Here is a 19,166-nt window from a genome sequence, read left to right as displayed (position 1 = left end):
ACGTAAAACCGAGGTCCTGACTCTGTGGTCATAAAAAATCCTAGGGTGTTTCTCGAAAAGAGTAGGGGTGTAACCCTGGCATCCTGGCCAAATTTCCCATTGGCCCTTACCAATCATGGTAATAAGATCCCCATCTATGAATTGGCTTCATTACTCTGCTTTCCTCCCCACTGATAGCTGATGTGTGGTGAATGTTCTGGTGCACTACGGCTGCCATCACATCATCCAGGTGGGGCTGCACATTGGTGGTGGTGGAGGGGAGTCCCCATTACCTGTAAGGCACTTTGAGTGGAGTGTCTAGAAAAGCGCTATATAAGTGTAAGCAATTATTATTATTACAATAGAAAAGACTGCACTTCAGAACTCAGAGGTTGTGCCCAGATATTCATGTATAACTCATTTGATGTTCATTTACCATTCATTATATGTGAGCTTTATACCAAGTTATTAATCCCTGTAGGTTAAAATCAGTTTTTAAAATTCTCCATTCATATCTTCCCATTCTACTATACAAGTTAGTTCTAGCAAGACTAAAGAGATTGTTTCATGTCTTCCCTTCTTCCCTGGATTTTAATTTCTCTGGACCACTTTTCACATATCTTTGCTATTTTTGTAACGTACAAGCTACAGCTGAACAGAACACTCGACACATGTATTCCCAGAGTCCACTGACACTGGCAAATTAATTCAGCCATCTGTAAAACACGCTTAGGTTAATTCATGTCACGCTCATTTAGCAAAAACTACTCAAACACTTTTTGTGTCAATACAATCAGTAAGAACAAAACATGAAGTGGGCCGCTTTCAGATACACAATGATACAGCTGACGTAGAATATGAAAATGTGACATAAATATACAGCATATTGATAAATCTGCAGACTGGACTCAGGTGCTTTTGCACAGTAGTGTTGTTCTGTCCATTTAATGTTTGCAATCCAAAGAAGCTGTGTATGGAAAAAAAAGATAATGGAGGTGTTTAACTTGCCAAATCCATGCCATAATGTAGACTGTCAGCAGCACTTTCCTAAACTCAATGAGGCCCGATAAATAGAATGTTATCATTTGTTCCAAGCATAAGAACTTGGGCTAATTTAATTAACATTCCATTGGAGAAAAGCTGAAAATGCATAATGATTGTGGAATCACTGAATCCATAAATGATTCTGTCAGAAACAAATGTTCACTTAGCGTTATGTTATGATGAATTGGAGTGGAAGTAGAAAGCTCTTTTTTCAAGTTTAGCTCTTATAAATTATCTGTCAGCCCAACTAATAAAGCTATGAGGCCTTTTTGTGTTTTAAGAACCAGTTTTTTTTCCCATTTTATTTTCATAAAAGCACTTTGAAGTTTTTCAGAATTCATTATATCATTGTAGGAGCCATACCCAAACACCAACAAAAGCATTTAGCATCTGCCTACACTACAGTATGTAACTCCTAAGACCACAAGGAGCAAATTTACAAATGAGTGAAGCCTATTGGCCAGTCCTTCTCATTGGATTACTGGTAGCTGGTTTGAGGATCTCTCCAGCTATTCTGTGCAGGATCCCAAAGAATTGGTTTCAACAATATAGTTGGGTAATTTATTCCAGACCTCTGCAAACCTTTGTATTAAGAAATACTTCCAGACTTCAGTGCTAAATGCACTGCCACTTAATTTCTGCTTGTGTCCTTGGGCCCGTATTTTACCATTTGTCCTAAAATTGCACTTAAGTTTGATTTTGTCAGCAACTCAAATTTTTAAATATTTGAAAGATTACTCATGGTCTGTACTGTTTACAGCAAAAGAGAATTAGTTCCTTTCACCTGTATGAAAAAACATTGCTTTAAGATGGGGAATTAAACATACTGTATATTGACTTTTTCTACAGCGTCGCCATCCTTTTTTTGTAATATGGTGACCAAAACTGGACATTCCATTGTTCTTGGAGACTCATAATTGACTTGGAATGTCATTAGAGGAAGAACTGCTCCAGACTGGTGCTAAATCATGAGAAGTTCTGTGCTTAGATCCCTAGACCTAATCAATGCCGTGGCATGTAGTCAGGTTTGCATCAATGAGTTCTGTAGCAGCTAGACACTCCTGGACAGACATTCTTGACATTCAACAGGTTAAATCACCTCATTAACTGTGCTCAATCAGTTGTCTCACTAATGAGGTGATTTACTGCTCATGCAAGTAGTCACCTGAGTGTATCACAGTCAATCAGGAACAAGATGTCAGTCAAAAAGCAAAGAATTTATCAATTACATAAATGTAATTCATTAAAGCCATACAAGCAAGCTCAATAAATGTACAAGTAGTCAAATTAATTGGACTGAAATACAATCCTTTGGACTTAAATAACTTAAATAATAATATATACTTAAATATAAAACATATTTACTTATAAGCCTATGTTTGCATTTTAATGCCAACCTTTCCTTTATATACAGTATATATAGAATGAATAATGTTGCCCGGGTTTTGCAGGTACAGTGTATATTGAGGTCTGCTTCCATTCAGGCTAGTAATTGCCCAGAATATATCAGTGTAATTATGCAGGTTGCACAGCCAGATTTATTTGGATTTATTTCTTTTGGGAACCAAAGGTGGCCTCATTTTGGCAACAGTTCAGAGGCTAGACTATAGAAGTTTTTTTCTCATCTGCCCTTATAAAGATTCATGTTCACTTCTGAGTGTATTAGGGTGGGTGGTGTTAGGAATCTGGTGGAGAAGGTTGGAAGTAAGGTGTTCAGCTCTAAGAACTACCTCCATTGTAAGTACTGTATTAGCTTATTAATATAATTATGGTACTTATGTCTTGTGTATTAGTTTTGTATGTGATTTTGTAAGGTAAGACTTTTTTCTTCTCCTACACCAAATTGTTGACAGCAAATCTCTGACCTATGGGGGTGAATTATTACTTAACTTTTATAAACTGCTTGGACTCAAGCTGCTGACAGGACCAAATAAATGTTCAACTATTAGGTCACCTTTCCAACCTCTATTACCCCCATTAGAGGTATGGGAGTCTCCATTTGGCAGAAGATAAATTAAGACCCACTAATTTCTACTCCTAAAAATTTGATAACACTTTCATGCATCTTAATTCCACTCTATTCCTATATGGACTTCACTTTCAGTAGATTTGATTCATTGTTGCTTCTAAGTGGACCAGATAGAAGGGTGTGTCCTATACATCAGAATCAATCTTTTCTATGTCATTAGCAATGTGTGACTGGAATTCCCAGACAGAGCATAATTGAGCAATACTGTTGGGGAGAGGATGTATAGGCAGAGAGAGACTTTTATTGTCTTTCTAGGAGCTGGAGACAGGTGTCTGCGAAATTGCAGCGTTATCAGTGAGAGCTGTTTTAGTATTGCATTGCAGTGGCTTTGTAGCGGCAGTGCGAAAAAGACTCACTAGATGATGACAAAGTGCGATGAGTGCAGTTCCTCCTACCCCTGCCAAGATTTGATCCTGTTTGCTCATGGGCACAGAGTGCCTTTTGTTAGTGCTTATCCTGGCTACGCTGCAAGTATGGAATTTCTACATGGAGAGAGTTCTAATGATACCAGTACTGGTGATAAATGCAGTTCTATTCTGCTCTTGTCTGCATTCAATGACAGTGGCAAGCAAGCCAAGCTCCACACAGCTTCACTCTCTAAACAGCAGTAAATTCCACTGCACTAGAAGTCCTACTCCTTCATTTTGGCAGTGTTTTACATTGTCTAGATTTCAGAACGGGTGATGTTTCTTCTGTTACTCATTCAGTACACCAAGCCCTGCCCTGATACAGGTGCACATTAAAAGCATGAATTCTAGCTTTCTCCTGAGCTGGAAAGAGGGTGGGTAAGGTGAGCTGAGTCTACCCCGAATAGATAGATGCATCTCAAATATATTGCTCTCCACTGCAGTGTAATTACAAAATGGGAGAATATAAAGAGAAAAAAATAAAAATGAATAAACATTTCTGGAAGACAAAGGTAATTAATTTTAGATGTTAAAATGTGTCCTTGATGTGGCATACTCTATATTGTATGTGTAATGGTAAAGAAAATGTGCTGAACATCCTCTACTAAAGAGGAGGCTCCATTTTCAGACAATATGTAAGTGATAGAGACAGTCACGCTGACCTTTGGTTAGATATTATAGTGATAAGAGATTTTCAATTAAACATTACTAAGGATTATATACTGGATTATTTCAAGATTAAAATTAGTTTAGCCAGCAATTCATTGGGAGCCAGGTCTTACAATTCATGTAATCTTGGCATATGATGAAATATGATAAGAATCAATACAAAATTGAATATAAAATAAAATGATCTTCTGCACAGCTTGAAGCAAAAGCAAGAGTTATTGGGAGCACTGTTTGTGAGGTAAAAGACTAATAAAGCGAAGTAAATAAATAGTATCTGTTGTATTTCTTAAAATTGTCAAATTAATATACTGTGGCTAGTTTGCAACTATTATGTGCAGTGTGAGAATACATTTTACAGAAAGGTCTAAAACTGCAATACTAACTTTCTCTATGTCATGTTGCCTAGATCCACATATAGATTCATTAAAAAAGTGTTTATGACAGTATTACTCACATTTCTAGAGGCAAAAGCTGTTAAAGCACGATTTCTGTTAAATGTAAATTATGCTGCTCAATTAAAATCCCCAAATAACAGCCTTTAAAGAGTAATTTGTGACAGCCCCTGAAGTTCAAATGAAACTATTACCAATGAGGATGGACAGTAATAGTCAATTGGAATACAGCTCAATAACAGTTAACTTCTAACAAATTTGTTACTACCTTTTACTATAAAGTACTTCACTGTAGGTTACTGGCTCTTAATTATATTTTTTTTTGAAGGAAAGCTAGATGCATGCACTGTTAAATCAATTAGAAGAAAAATGTGGATAAGGCTGAAAAAGTCATCTATGCATCTCCTTCCTTTTTCTCTCTGGGGACAAGTAAGTCAAGTGAACTTGACAGCTTTCTATATGCCCAGTGTAAAATTATTTGCTGGCAGTGAGGACTGAGCCCTTGTGGAAATAAAATGTCTCTCTGTTTTTATGAATTGGTTGCTACACGTCTTCCAGTTTGAGTGGAGGATGAAGAGAGGAATATGCCAAGATCTTTTTATCTTAAGTCTGAAATTGACAATTATTTTTCTTTTTGCGCCTTGATTTGGGAATCATCAACGGTTTAATCAACTCATTTCAATACAGCAACCATGTCAACACATAAGAGATGAAGAAAATATGGCCATCTCCTCTGAAACATACACCACCAAGCCATGTGCTTATTGTAACATTATGGAACCTACAGTGCTACCAGAAAAGGGGCACGTCTCCAAGTGTTAAAGTTAGATAGAAGGACCTCCATTGTTCAACAAGCCAAGGAAACTCTGGCCCATCCAACCAAAATGGAACTCAAGCTCTTTGGGATTGTAGAAACTGTACCTTTTGTCTACTGGATGATCCTGTATAGAATAGAAGATATCAGGAATGATAACTGTATAAACTTTACTCCAAAATGCTTAGAACCGCTCACCATTTTACACACGCTGCAGTGTCTTATTATAGTTATCCTTAGAAACACTCCATGCTCAGATATGCCTGGACACTTCTAGGGTGTGCCATTGTATGGCAAGCTGAAGACACTGCTACCAAATGGCATCCTGCTGCAGAGATGTTTTTCCTCATGTGTTGTTGGTGTGTGGGGAATCTCAGTCATATTACTTAAGTGGCAGTTTCTAGGCTATAAGGTTCAGAATGAACTTTAAGCTTTTGGAACACAATCAAGTACTTTGTAAGTAGGATCCATTTTGATAGCATCACAGTGGTAGTGTAGGAAAACAAGCTCAAGACCTAAGAATAATTGTAAGACTTTATGTACTGGGCTCTTAATATGAAAAAAATTCACAGCTCTGAGGTGATGTGCACTAAATCCAAAAATTTCCTGATATGACCTTCCTTGAAACCAAGCACTGTAGGTTCTTTGACATACTGTAGCTTGTTACCTTATTCTAACACCAACAACCACTCATATACTTGCATACTCTTTTTAAACCATGTTGCTCCATCCATTTAATTAAACAGAGCCCAATAATATCAGAAAAGACAATATATAGACCCTTCATGACACACTGTACCATTAACTCACAGGTGAATTTGAACATCACAAGGAGAAACGGAGATCACAGACCACTAACACACAAATAATATGTTATGCTGGGCCATTGACAATTAGACAGACAATTACACAGTGTTAATGCACTAATGAGAAAAGTCTGCTGTAGACATTTGTGTCGTATAATGTAAGTCACTTCATGAAATTTGAGCTTATGGTGTCATTTTTTCTTTCTACACAAGTCCTGTTTGTCAGCATCCTTCTCAGGAACTTCTGGGATCAGGTAAGTCTTTCGTTTGCATGTACAGTATGTGTATGTTGTCCATTCGATGTGACTTACAGTAATTGCCACAGAACTCTGCCTACTTTGGAGGAACCCAACTACCAATGAGCTCTTCAGTGCACCACCGTGGATGATCCTTTTTATAAGGTAAGTCAGTTACAGGTTTGTCCACACTTGACCATTTGGTGTATCCCTTGCAGATGTATTTTCTTTTGTTTTTCATTTTCTTGCATTGTTCCACAAGACAAGAGCTGCAATTTTGTTTTGTAAAAACAGTATTCTGTATTCTGACATTTTGCGCTGTGATATATTCAGAGTATTGGATTTGAAAATATTCTTTCTTTGGGGGGGGTTTGAATGTGAACGTCAGTAAAACAAAAGAACTAATAGTGGACTTTGGGAGACACAGGCCGCGCACTCACAGCCCACTCAGTATTGATGGAACGGACGTGGAAACAGTCACCAGCTTTAGGTTTTTGGGAATTCACATTTCTAATGACCTAACCTGGACTGTGAACACGGACATTATCTTGAAGAAGGCTCAGCAGCGCCTCAATTTCCTAAAGTGCCTCAAGTGATAGGGAATTACAGTACCTGTGTCGCTGAATGTCTACCGCTGCACCACCGAGAGCGTCCTCACCAATGGGATCACCATGTGGTACGGCAATACCTCTTCTCAAGAGAGAAAGGCACTGCAGAGAACGGTGAATGTGGCCCAGAAGATCATCAGCCGTGGTCTCACAGAGATTAAACAGCTCTATGAGGACCGCTGCCGTGGTAGAATTCTGGCCATCACAGGGGACAGTCACCTCCTCGGACATGAGCTCTTCACTCCACTGCCCTCAGGCAAGAGATACAAACGCATTCGGACACTTACCACTAGATTCTTCAATTCTACCCACAAGCAATGCGATTGGCGAACACATTTGGCCATGCCCCTCAGCCCACACCTACACTATCTACCTAACGTGAGAGATTTTATTTATTGCACATCTGCAGTCATGTCTGCATTGTTTACATTCGAACTGTTTACTTGTTTACTTGTACATTGTCTACTGTTTGTTTGTACAGTATACTGTCTTGATGCACTGTCTGCACTTTGTGTTTTACACTTTTTTTTAACAATCAGCAGATACTCTGTAAGAAAGAATTCCATTGTACCAATACATGTACCGGTTACATACTGTATAGCAATAAAGTTCAAGTTTTGTGATTTGACGATTTTTTAAAAAATCCAGAATTACCAGGCATTGTATGCTAACATCAATCAGATATCTGATAAGTGATTCTATTTCCTGTGCTGTCATTAAAGGGTTTAGAGACCCTTTAAATTGTCAAAAGTTGATAAATTGGAGCTTTTCATTCCCCAGCAGAGAACAGTGCAGGAGTCCTTCCATAAAATTTACTGTCCACTAGAGAGCAAACAGACAAGCAGCAACGTTTGGTTTTCTAAACCTTCCCTGATTTAACCTGACTTGAATATAATGGTGTTTTACTAACTGCCAAGCTTTTCTTATTGATTGTGGCCTGTCAATAAAGAATGATTCTGACAGGCTTTCTAAACAATTGCTGCTACACATAAAGTCATAGTCTTTAGCTGAAAATAAAAGATGTATTGCCAAAGGGCCTTGTTACATTTCATGGATGCAGAGAGCTAGATCTGTAAATATGACATGGAGGAGAGGATTGTGCCTTAAACAATTTAAAAAGCAGCCGATTCTTGGTATTAAGCATGGAATGTAAGTCAGCATCCTAACAATATAATATAATCCATTAACGACAGCTCCTCCTACTGGAATATTGAATTTAGCAAATTTACATTTGGTTTAATGTATAATTTAATCAACTCTGGACAGAATGTTTTAACTAAGCTCTATCATTAATAATAGATGAAAGATTGATAATGAATGTGATAAAAGTTACCATTTATTAAAAGTCTTCATATGGAAATTAAAAAAAACTGTCTCAAAAGAAAATGCAAAAGATGAGTTTTACTGGCATTTTACAGCCAAAGATTTTCACCAAAATATCCCTGAGAAGCTTAACACTTTTTATTTTTACTTATTTAGTCCTAATCATCTTTCAGAAAATATGTATGCTTGTTGCAGTCTTTTCTTCTTTTTTGTTCCCCTGTCTGACTCCTATATAATTTCAGTAATGTTACAGTAAGGTCAGTAACATCTCTATCAAAGCCTCTTACTCTTCTTTCTGGTTTAAGTAAATTAGATTGAGGCAGGTATTACTGTATCTTTAGGGTGGCAAAAATTAAAACGTTCTCTCATCTTAAAGATACTGGATGAAGACTTATGAAATGATGAATAATGAGATATATTAAAAATGAAAAATATGAATATTGCAAATTTCTAAATACAGATTGCCTCATCAAAATATTAGAGAATAATCAATTTTAGCAGTGATCCTTCCTGTCTAAAGTAGTAGGGATGGCCAGCTTATGGTATGTATTGTGTAGACAAAGGCAAGATACAATTTGCTGACAGATACAGAACCACACATTGAAACGTTCGTGGGCTGGCATATAAACTCTAGTCTCTTTATGTGTGCCTTGCAGTTACCTGAACACTGCACAGTAACTGTGCACATGCAACATGCATCACATTTCCACTCCCCTGTCTTAACCCAACCAGTCAGCCTCAGGTTAGGAAAGATGCCACAAAGTCCCAGACACTGTCAGACAGGCTGTGGTTGAGCGGAGGGACTTGGGCACTATGAGGCTTCTTCATTGCTCTCTGGGCCTGCGTTGATGCTAAATCGTGCACGGGGCAAGTGTAGGCCTTGCACTCTTACAATTAAATTGCAGACCAAATTTGACATTGGGATAGACCAAAGTCCATTTCCATTGATGGTACATAAAGTACAGAAATTATGAATTTAACATGCATTTTACAAATACATTTTTCTTAAGAAGTTAGTCTATTGTTTTTCCACATGGCATTTACCCAACACAAAAACAGCTTTATTATTTCGATATTTATACCAATTTACTGAGGATGAGTACTTACTGACTTGACGTGATGTTGTTATGTAGTTACAGAAACAGACTGAACCTGCTGAACTACTAAAATCAAATGCAACATATTAGTGCATGGCAGCTTCCATGTGACATTTAGAAGCCATTGGAAATGTGCTTTATTTGCGTTCTGACAGTACTTGATCATGTACTGTAGGTCTGCAAAGAAGCTCATGAAACCTAATTTGGCCAGTAATTTGCAGTATAGTGCAAAACAAACTCGCACGAATTGGCTACACTACTGTACATTGTACAGGTCTTGTTATTGTTTCCATTTTACCTGTATAGTGCAGAGTACATTTTTATTTTTAAGTTGTTCTAACTGGATGACTGCATTATTTAGATTCAAATTTTACCTTAAGAAGAAAACAGAAAATTATAAACCAGCAACTATCCAGACTGTGTTAAAATAGGGGTATATACAAGTTGGTGATTTTTTATGTGTATATTGGTCATTTAATGTTTATCTACTTTATTAAATTACTTTTCAGTTTTTTTTCCCCATTATTTAAAATGAATCTAAAATAGGTCAGTGAAGTCCTGTACATTTAAATAAACACAGTTATACATGCAATGAATACTGCATGGGTTTCTTCTAGTGCAGCTGTTTTGCTAAACAATCCTTCCTGGATGGACACTGTAGTTTATGGAAAGGCAGAGAAATCTTTATTGACAACACTTGTGTAATTTGATTAAATTGATCAAAAGAATTTAGTGCAAAAGATGTTTATGTATTCATACAGGTACATGCTTATGGATTGTTACAGACATACTGTATCATCAAACAGCAAGTTTGTTCAGTAAAATGTGTAAACTTTGTTTGAAATTATTCAAAAGCTCCAAGTTATTTTTACACATTGCAACTATGATTTCCAGCAGAATTGAAGTTTTTGTACTTAATTTAAGCTCGACAGAATGTTGAAAGATTATCCACAGATGCCATCTTGGCCTTTCTATGCAAAAAAAAAAAGGCAATGACTCATGTACCTCTGGTGCATTATTGAAGGCAACAGCAGACCTTGCTAATGTGTCAGCTCTGACAGTCTCAAGAGCTTGCAGGCAGTGACTGGTGAAATAAAAAGGACATCAACAGGAAATTTAATTCAGACCACAAGAAGCTACTGTGCCGCTACCCACATCTCATGTTAAGCTGTTTTCATCGGCTGAGAGCAGTCCATGGACATCTGTGGTCCCCTAATAGAATGCTGGGATGCACTGCAGCTGTACCTGTCACGGACGTCCAAAGGGACTAACAGTTGGGAGCAGGAGAGCGGAAAAAGACCCATATGCGTAGCGGCGAGACGGGAAAAAGGCCCGGGCTCATTAGTGCAAAGAGTTCAGGAATGCCGTATAGAAACCTATGCCCTCAGGGAGCGGACGTGGGGCGCCCTGGTGCTAGGCGGGTCTCAGGACATCCGAACGTCAATGCTGAGCGAGGACAGAGTGCAAGACCCGGAAATATATAGCCCAAGGGAAAGAGAGGGACAGGAAGGACAGCAGACCGGAAACTAGGGACAGGACAGAGAAGGAGCGCCCTCTGGCTGCAGAGGGCGTGACAGTACCCACCACTGGAAACGCACTGACCCATTGGTGGGGTTGTTCTGGAATTTTTTGGGAGGGCAGTATCGTCTTTGTAGTACTTACTCTACCCACAACTTTGACTCTTTTTTCAAGATTTCATAACTGTTGTAATGAATTACTATTTTTGTTCTCATTTCAGGTTGCGGCTTGATTTGTTTTATTGTGTGTAAAGGGTAATGGTTTAGCAATTTACTGTGTCGTGATTAGCACGCTGCCATGTCAATCTTGATGGTTCATGAAAATACAGTGTGCTTGTGAATTCAGCTTATCCATTTGTACTTTCACTGAAAAGAAAATACAAGCTGTAATGAGAGGAAAAACTGATTATTAGAGATGAAGGGTTAATTGTTTGAGCAGTATACTTATTTGTTTATAATGCTTTCCAAGCAAAGTCTAATAAGCTTTGACATTTTGTCTGTTATGCAGCATCCGTCGTTAATAAATAAGAATCGTAATATTGCATTTGCACACCATTTCCATGTAGATTTATTTCAGTTGCAGTTACTGTTGTCAGAGAGAGAAAAAAGCAACAAAAAGTACAAAAAGTATAAAATGGGAGAAAAATCAATTTAACATCTAAAGCATTCACATGGAACTGGAAGATAAGCAAGTACTGTTAATTTTCAACTGTTTAAAGAGATGTACAGTCTTTGAAGGGATAGAATGGCACATTCTATTGAGGTAAGACCAGATAAGGAGAGAAGAGTCCATGAACAACAGAAAATTAATTTATCACATTGCAGGACTGAAGGTGACAGGTTGAAATACTGTAGAGCCACCTTAGGTTAAATCATGTGGCTGGCCAGTGTGAATATCCATAAAAACACAGATTCAATTTTTTAATGATAGTATTTAGCTAAAGCATGCAGTTCATATTACATTGTCACTTATTTAATCAAGAATGCCATGGCAAAGATTTATTTTAAGCTTGTAGTTTGATAACCACTCAATCATCCTTTAATTACTGTATAATGTCTTTTAAAGACTGAAATCTTTAAAATTAAAAAAAGGGTTAAACCAAAGGGGACTAAACATACAAGGTTACTGTGTTCACACTTGGAGTGAAACACCTTCCAGTGCCGTGATAACTCGATCTGGTTGTCTGTCCATGACACCTGCTCCCACTTAAATGGTAATTATGTCATCAGCTCCGGGATGCTTAAACCCTGCCCTGTCCACAGTCAGATACTCTGTCGTTGAGTTTCCTGCTGGTTTAGGGGAGTGCTCTTTGCACTAATCAGCCTGTCAGTATGAAGAGGAATCCACTAGTCAATTTGACTGCCTCATAGTGATCTCAAGAAAGAACCTCACAGCCAGTTGGATCCCCATCTGCCTCCACAGTGACCTACCAGACCTACAGAGCTGTGCAGCTTTCCTGTTCTCTTGACCTGCTTGGCTGAAAAGCTTTCCCATTCTGCTCTGCTCAGTTGCCCCATGCCTTCCCTGTCCTATCCATCCTTGCTACACAGCTCCCTGTCCCATCCACCTTCTGTCTGCCTGCACAGCACATTCCATGTTTTGTCATTCAGCTCAGTGCCTCAACGTATTTTATCGCGTTGTATTTTAAGATTGGTTTAACCACGTATAAAACTACTGAGCAATGAAATCAAACCCTGTATGCTTATCTCATATGCTACTTCATAAAAACTACCTTACAATCTTTTTAAAGATAGCTAAAGGGTGACTGGTGTTTGTTTACTTGTCTTTACATACTAGTTTAGTTCAGGTGGGGAAAAGTTCCTTTTGCTGCCCAAAAGATAAAAATTATTACAAATTTATATTGTAAAATATATATATATATTGTATCACACAGGAGAAAACAGAAGCATGCAGTGCATGACTTTGGGATTATTTATATTCTTTTGTCCAGGTTTCAATAAACCAACTTTCCATAGAGCAGTGTTTTTTATGTCAAGACCTTTTTGTGCAATACATTTATAGAAAGGCAACAGCATTCAATACTGTAATTCTATGCACAAAAGAATCCTAAGTGAGGGACTGAAGCTGAATCTATCGTCACTGCAGGCATGCCTTTCACTGCATAGCAAAAGGAGTAATCAGCTACTACAAATATCCAGCCTCCAAGGAACTGTACAAGGTGTGTACACTATAATATTGAACCTCTCCTGCTGCTCCAAAATAGTCATCTTTACCAAGATATTGCTGCTGAAGGTGGGGACATCTGTAAGGTTTTTGTATTTTAACAATAATGTTTTGACATTTTTCCCTTTTGTTATTACCTTATCTGTTTGTCTGTCTGTTGAAATGAAAGCGGCCCTATTTTAACTCCCCACTTCCTTTACCTCCAGTTGAGTCTGTCATGTTGTGTCAATCAGATAAAGGTTCCCATGAATTTTTCATTAGGACTCCCTATTTTTTCCTAGTTCTCACTCTGCAAACTCTTCCAGGACATCGATCTCGACATTTTTTCCTTAAAAACTCAATGAGATTTGCACTTCAGTATGGTGTCAGTGAATTTGTCTTCTTCAATACCAATTAGTTTCTCAACAGAATTCATGCCAAAAATATCATGTAAGAAAACGTCTAAAGACATTCAGGGAAGCACCATATCCATCAGTTCTACTCATTTATATGTACAAAGCTAGGATAAAACAAATGAATTATTGATATTAGATGACAACAATAATGTACTGATGTCTTAAGATGGTGTTTGCAGAGATTGAAGAATCATGGTAACTAGTGAACACTTTCTTCTTTTTCACCTCCCAAGCTCAAGCGATTTGTCAGGGTTTCATTCTACATCAAAGATATCATAAAAATGTTCAGAATCGTGTTTGGACAAAATGAGAGCAGGTGTGGTGGTGGTAATGATGTGGCTAACACACTACACATGCTGCTCTTCCCTTCAGTCAGGGGTAATGCTGACAGAAAAGCAGAACTCGCAAGCCCGCGTTTCTGTCGTGACCGCAAGTTCACGGAGCATGTGACACAGCTGTTTGGGTGAAGGTACAGTGCAAAAGGACAGACTGAAACTGAGAGCTGGAGAAAACAGGCACTGCCCTATGTGACTTCTGAAAAGACACTGATGAGTTCAGCAAACATAACTATTTGAAGATTTCTGTCTCTTAAAACTGTAAAATAAAGAAGCGAATTAACCAAAACAAAATAATGTGGAAGGTTGGTAAAGACTCAAAATTGAATGTAAGTTTTTGTTTATGCAAGTTGTTTTGTACTGTACATCGGTACAGTACTCTACATATATCATCATTATGCTATATGATTGCTTAGCAGATGCCCCTATCCAGGGAGACTTAAAATATAAACATTTTAAATTATGTAAAGGTACAAGGAAATCAATCAATCTTTGTGAATAAGTACAAAGATGTAGTTCAAACAAATTACATTAATGCAGCATAGAGACAAAACACATTGAAATGTAAAAGATATTAAGTTTATTTGTCCTAAATAACGTGGCTGAAGGAAAAGCAGCCAGCCTGTGAGGATGAGGCTGACAGGCACCCCCCCCCCACACACACACACACATCAAAAGGAATGATCGACTGAGCTGCTTCAAGGGTGAAGATTGTGCAATAAAAGAAGCACAAAGGGGGCACTCAAGAGGGAAAATATTTTTGCGTAGGAGAGTGGAAGTAGGTGACTTCCTACCAAACCCCTTAAATTACATTTCTAGTTTGAGAATTTAAAAACACTAGTGTGATTTAGTAGCTAAGAGCTGAGTGGTTACTGGTGCTTCCAAAGAGTATCAATATATCTACTGTATTTGCATTGTGTACTTTTGACATATAACTCGTCCTATATTTATATGGATCTTTAAAACTTCACTTGTGAAAGAAAAAAAATCCACTTCCTTCAGATACATACTGAAGGAAAATTTAAAATCACTTAAAGGAGCATAAAAGCCATGGCTGAAGAACATCAATTAATGTTAGGCACAGGGGTGTTTGTATTAAATTATATAAAATTGCTAACGATGTAGATCAGTTCTCTACTTGCTGCCTTCAGTGCAGAACTAAGCAATGCTGATATACCACAGTAGTTGTTGCCACTGTGCAGCACAGTGTTACTCACCTCCTTAAGGGCCTGGTTTGAGTGAGAAAGGGGCAGGGTTCATTGGGAAGAATTAAAGCTGTCTGCATTAGACTACTGGGTATAATACTGCATTTAATCTTAATTTGGCTCCTTAGGTGAATTAGACAGAATCTGGAATACCCTATGGATTTCAAGCAACATGTTGCTGGTAACCAAACAACCCTGAGTGAATGATTGAGTCTTTACCCTTCCCACCCCTCTGCTGGTCACTAAACAGATTCATTCAAGCCATGAAGCGGAAACTGTTGAACTTGACTATGATTAATAGTTTTCTCTTGCATTTTAATTAAGAAACCACACTGGCTTCAAATTTGTTTAAAGGCAGGTAAATCAAGAATTGGGTCCAGTCTTCAATATATTAAAATATTTTAAGAATTAGTCTTGAATTGATCATTTATTGGGCTTTGCTTTTATGTTTCACATGAACTGAAATACATTGATAGTAGAATGTGCTAAAAAGAATCTCCGAGGCAATTTGTTTAACAGATTTTTTTTTGTTTTCTAAATTTATCCCAATTCACCTCAGCTGGAGTGAAAATAGGGCACTCCACCTGGATGCACACTCTCATTATTGAGCTCTTGTTTTTTCATAGACACTTGTAATTCAATATCCCCCAGTGAGGCTTATTTAACCCATCTAGATTTGTTGAGTGTGCAATAGTTCCCATTTATTAAGTACAGAACTGAAGAAATATGTCAGATTAGAGCGAATCTCATTTAATTTCCAATATATGAAAATAGCAATAATTATACTCATACAAAGCCAGTGCAAAGATAAAGACAAAATGTCATAATTTCTTTTTACATATTATGATACACATCACACATTTTACTGAGTTTTTACTTTAACTGGACAAGCTCTGTATAGGACAAATTTGAAAAAGGTTGATTAATTAGATGAGTAGTGTACAAAGAGGGAATGGTTTGAAAGCATACATATTTAATTAAGACATGAATATACTAAATTTACTTTCTGTTAAAACAAAGAACTATACTGTATAAATTGATTGCTTTCAATTTTGTTGTCTTTCTCTGCTGAAAAGTTGGAAATCCTGTTCCCAGCTGCACTTCAGTTCATGATTTAACAGGGGATTGGGTAGTTACAAATGTATGAAAATTGCTTGAGATAGAAATAACATTTTCTGAAAAACCTGTGAAATTGTGCCCTAGACGACGACACAAGAATTATGAATGATAACACCTGTCTGAAACATTTAAGACCACACAATACAGTTCTGTATATATACCTATTTGTTACAAATATTTATTAGTAGCATCAGACAGCACACTCTATTACAGTATTGGACTACAAAATTCAATTCCCCTCCCTACACATACTACTGTATATAACACGTTCTTTTACAACCATTCTCTTTTGCTACTGTATTTTTTGTCTGATTTTAAAAAATAACCCAAAACACTTACTTTTTTAATTGACTTTCCTTACATTTCTTTAGGCAAAATTATAGTGTGTGAATAATAAACCAGGATGTTGCACTTTGACAATGAGCTCTTTACCCACTTAATAAATTTTCCTTGCTGGAGCAATGTCAGGAAGGCCTGTTGGCATCTTCCTTTTAATTAATCCTATGGGACAGTGAAAAACTTGTGTTTCTTTGGGCAGAGTGATGGGGCAAAAAACTTTGACACAGAGGTTTCACACCACCTGACGTAAAGACAGTATACATTTCCTCAGCTCCACTGCCCCTGGAACGAGGCAAATAAGTCTTTCCTCCTGTTCCTCTGATTTCTTAGTATCGCCAAGAACTCCCAGAGGATAGTGTCATCGCTTTCATCTGCTACAAGACGAACTTTACTGGTTAATCATCACTGAAGAAATACAGAAAGGGAAAGAAAAGTGATCAGTTTAATTAAGGTCTAAGGTGCTGTAAAGAGCACATTTCTTAGCTTCTTCTCTTAGACTTAAAAATAATCTGTTTTTAATTTTTCTGTTATTGCTGGAACTGCTCACTTTTGTGTGCAGTGTGGAAGAAATGCAGAGCCTTGTCTTTTGTACTGTGAAACTCATACTGTTATCATCCACTTATTTTCCACACCATAATTCTAGAGTGATTACATAGAAAACTGACATAGCAGCCATGGAATGATACTTCAGATTCACAGATGCTCCAGTCCATGTTACATAGCAAGTCGATAAAACAAAGCCAGCTTCAATCGAACAAATTCAGACTTCAAAGGAATGAAGATGGCAAGTGGCGAATAGTGCAGAATTTTTATCACAGATGGTTAATACCCAGATTTGAATCAGTGACCAGTACAGACAAACGCGGACCTGAACAAATTGAGCAGTCCCTTTGTACTGTAGGTGAGGCACTCTGGAGTTCAAGAACATCTTTCTCAAAAAACATTACTTGTACAGAGTAATAATGGCAGACGTCCTTTTGTTTATGTTCGAATCCCATTATTTCAAATTGTGTTTGACAGGCATTGTTATACCCTCTTTGTTGAGACATAAGGAGTATAAGGAGATGACAACACATCAGACTGAGACTGGATAAAAACGTAAATAAATATATCCACAACTATAAAAATATACTGTAGACCTTTGCTCTAAAATTAAATTTTGCCTCTCCAGATCCCAAATATCTTATAAATTGCAGTCTTCTGATGAGAAGACCCAAAACACCAAAGTCTGGTCCGTAAAATGTGGAACCCACGCATGGTGCTGATGCGTTCGTTGTTAGGGGGTAAAGAGAGAAGGTTTAATGTATGGGGCCTGCTGTAACCTCCATTTCTCTTTTGTCTTGGTTTGACTAAATCTAACCAGAATTCAACTGAGTGGTTATCAAAATGTTTGATGGCTATACAATAATCCATATAGATATTCTTTATACCCCTGCTGTATGTAATTACAGTATATTTTAATTTGGTAACTGGATGGCGGTGACCTTTAGAGAGAGACTGTGTAGACAAAAACTTACTTACATTAAGCCTTGTCTTCATATGTTTTATTCAGGACTTTAATTCTTCATACAGCCATTGTCAAGATGTGAATTACTACATGTTGTGAGTACCTCTGCCAGATAATATTGGTCAGCCTAGAAAGGGAGAGTGAGCACTTTCTGCTTTTACCCTGCACTGTATATTAGAGATATCCTGGATTTATTGCTTGTCATCATCTATGCCATGAATTCATGACCTTAAGTGCAAGGTTGAGTACTGATAAATAATTGTTGATCATGGTATTGCATGATGATTTTGTGTTTATTACTGGAGAGCTTAATTGTCCCAGACCAAAGACAATGGTATTATCATTAAGGATGCCCCTACAACACTTATGTGACATACTGTAACATTCTTTTGTTTTACCATGATTTCCAAAAACAACATACATTCCAGATGAAGCGTAGATTGATATTCTTAATACTGTCTACAAACACTGTCTACAAAATATAATAATATAATTTTTCTTATTAAACATTTATTAAATAGTGCATAGGAGCCATATCAAACATCCTGGTTCAAGGGAAGTGCTGTATGCATAGTACATTGATTTCAGTGTAGGAAGGCAGTAGTTGCATTATAACCTTAGTGCATTTAAGCTATGCATGTCTAGGTGGTTACAATACAATTATATAATGGACCTTATAATACACTTTGTGGGAACTGAATTTTGTGTCTTCTAAAGGATGAAAATTTAACATAATTGTGTTGGGTGAAATTGAGGTCCCAAATCTCTCCTCTTTCCCCAGCACTTCCCCAAGTACTGTTTAACTGATTCACTTTCAGACAGAATGCTCTGCAGTGAATAATAAAAAAAAAACTTTATGACAGCAATTTTCAGTACATACAAAAATATTTTTTTTATAATAGAAGTTAAAAGTAAGTGCTTCTGTTAATGACTGGCACATTATTATAAATATAACCGCTGTTAGAAGGCAAGTTATTATAAAATAAGGAAACAAATTGATCAAAACAGATTTGAAACAACATCAATACCAAGGTGAATTATCAAGGAAAGGACCTTTCAGAACAGCTTTTAAAAAAAGAATTTGTAATCTGATTTTAAAAGCTCCTCCCTCTTCACTGCAGCATTAATTTGAAAGATAATGGTACTACAGTATAAACACT

The sequence above is a fragment of the Lepisosteus platostomus genome, chromosome 6, assembly GCF_059453375.1.
Source record: "Lepisosteus platostomus isolate fLepPlt1 chromosome 6, fLepPlt1.hap1, whole genome shotgun sequence".
Lineage (NCBI taxonomy): Eukaryota > Metazoa > Chordata > Actinopteri > Semionotiformes > Lepisosteidae > Lepisosteus > Lepisosteus platostomus.
The sequence above is the reverse complement of the archived record's forward strand: the minus strand, read 5'-3'. Positions refer to the sequence as shown.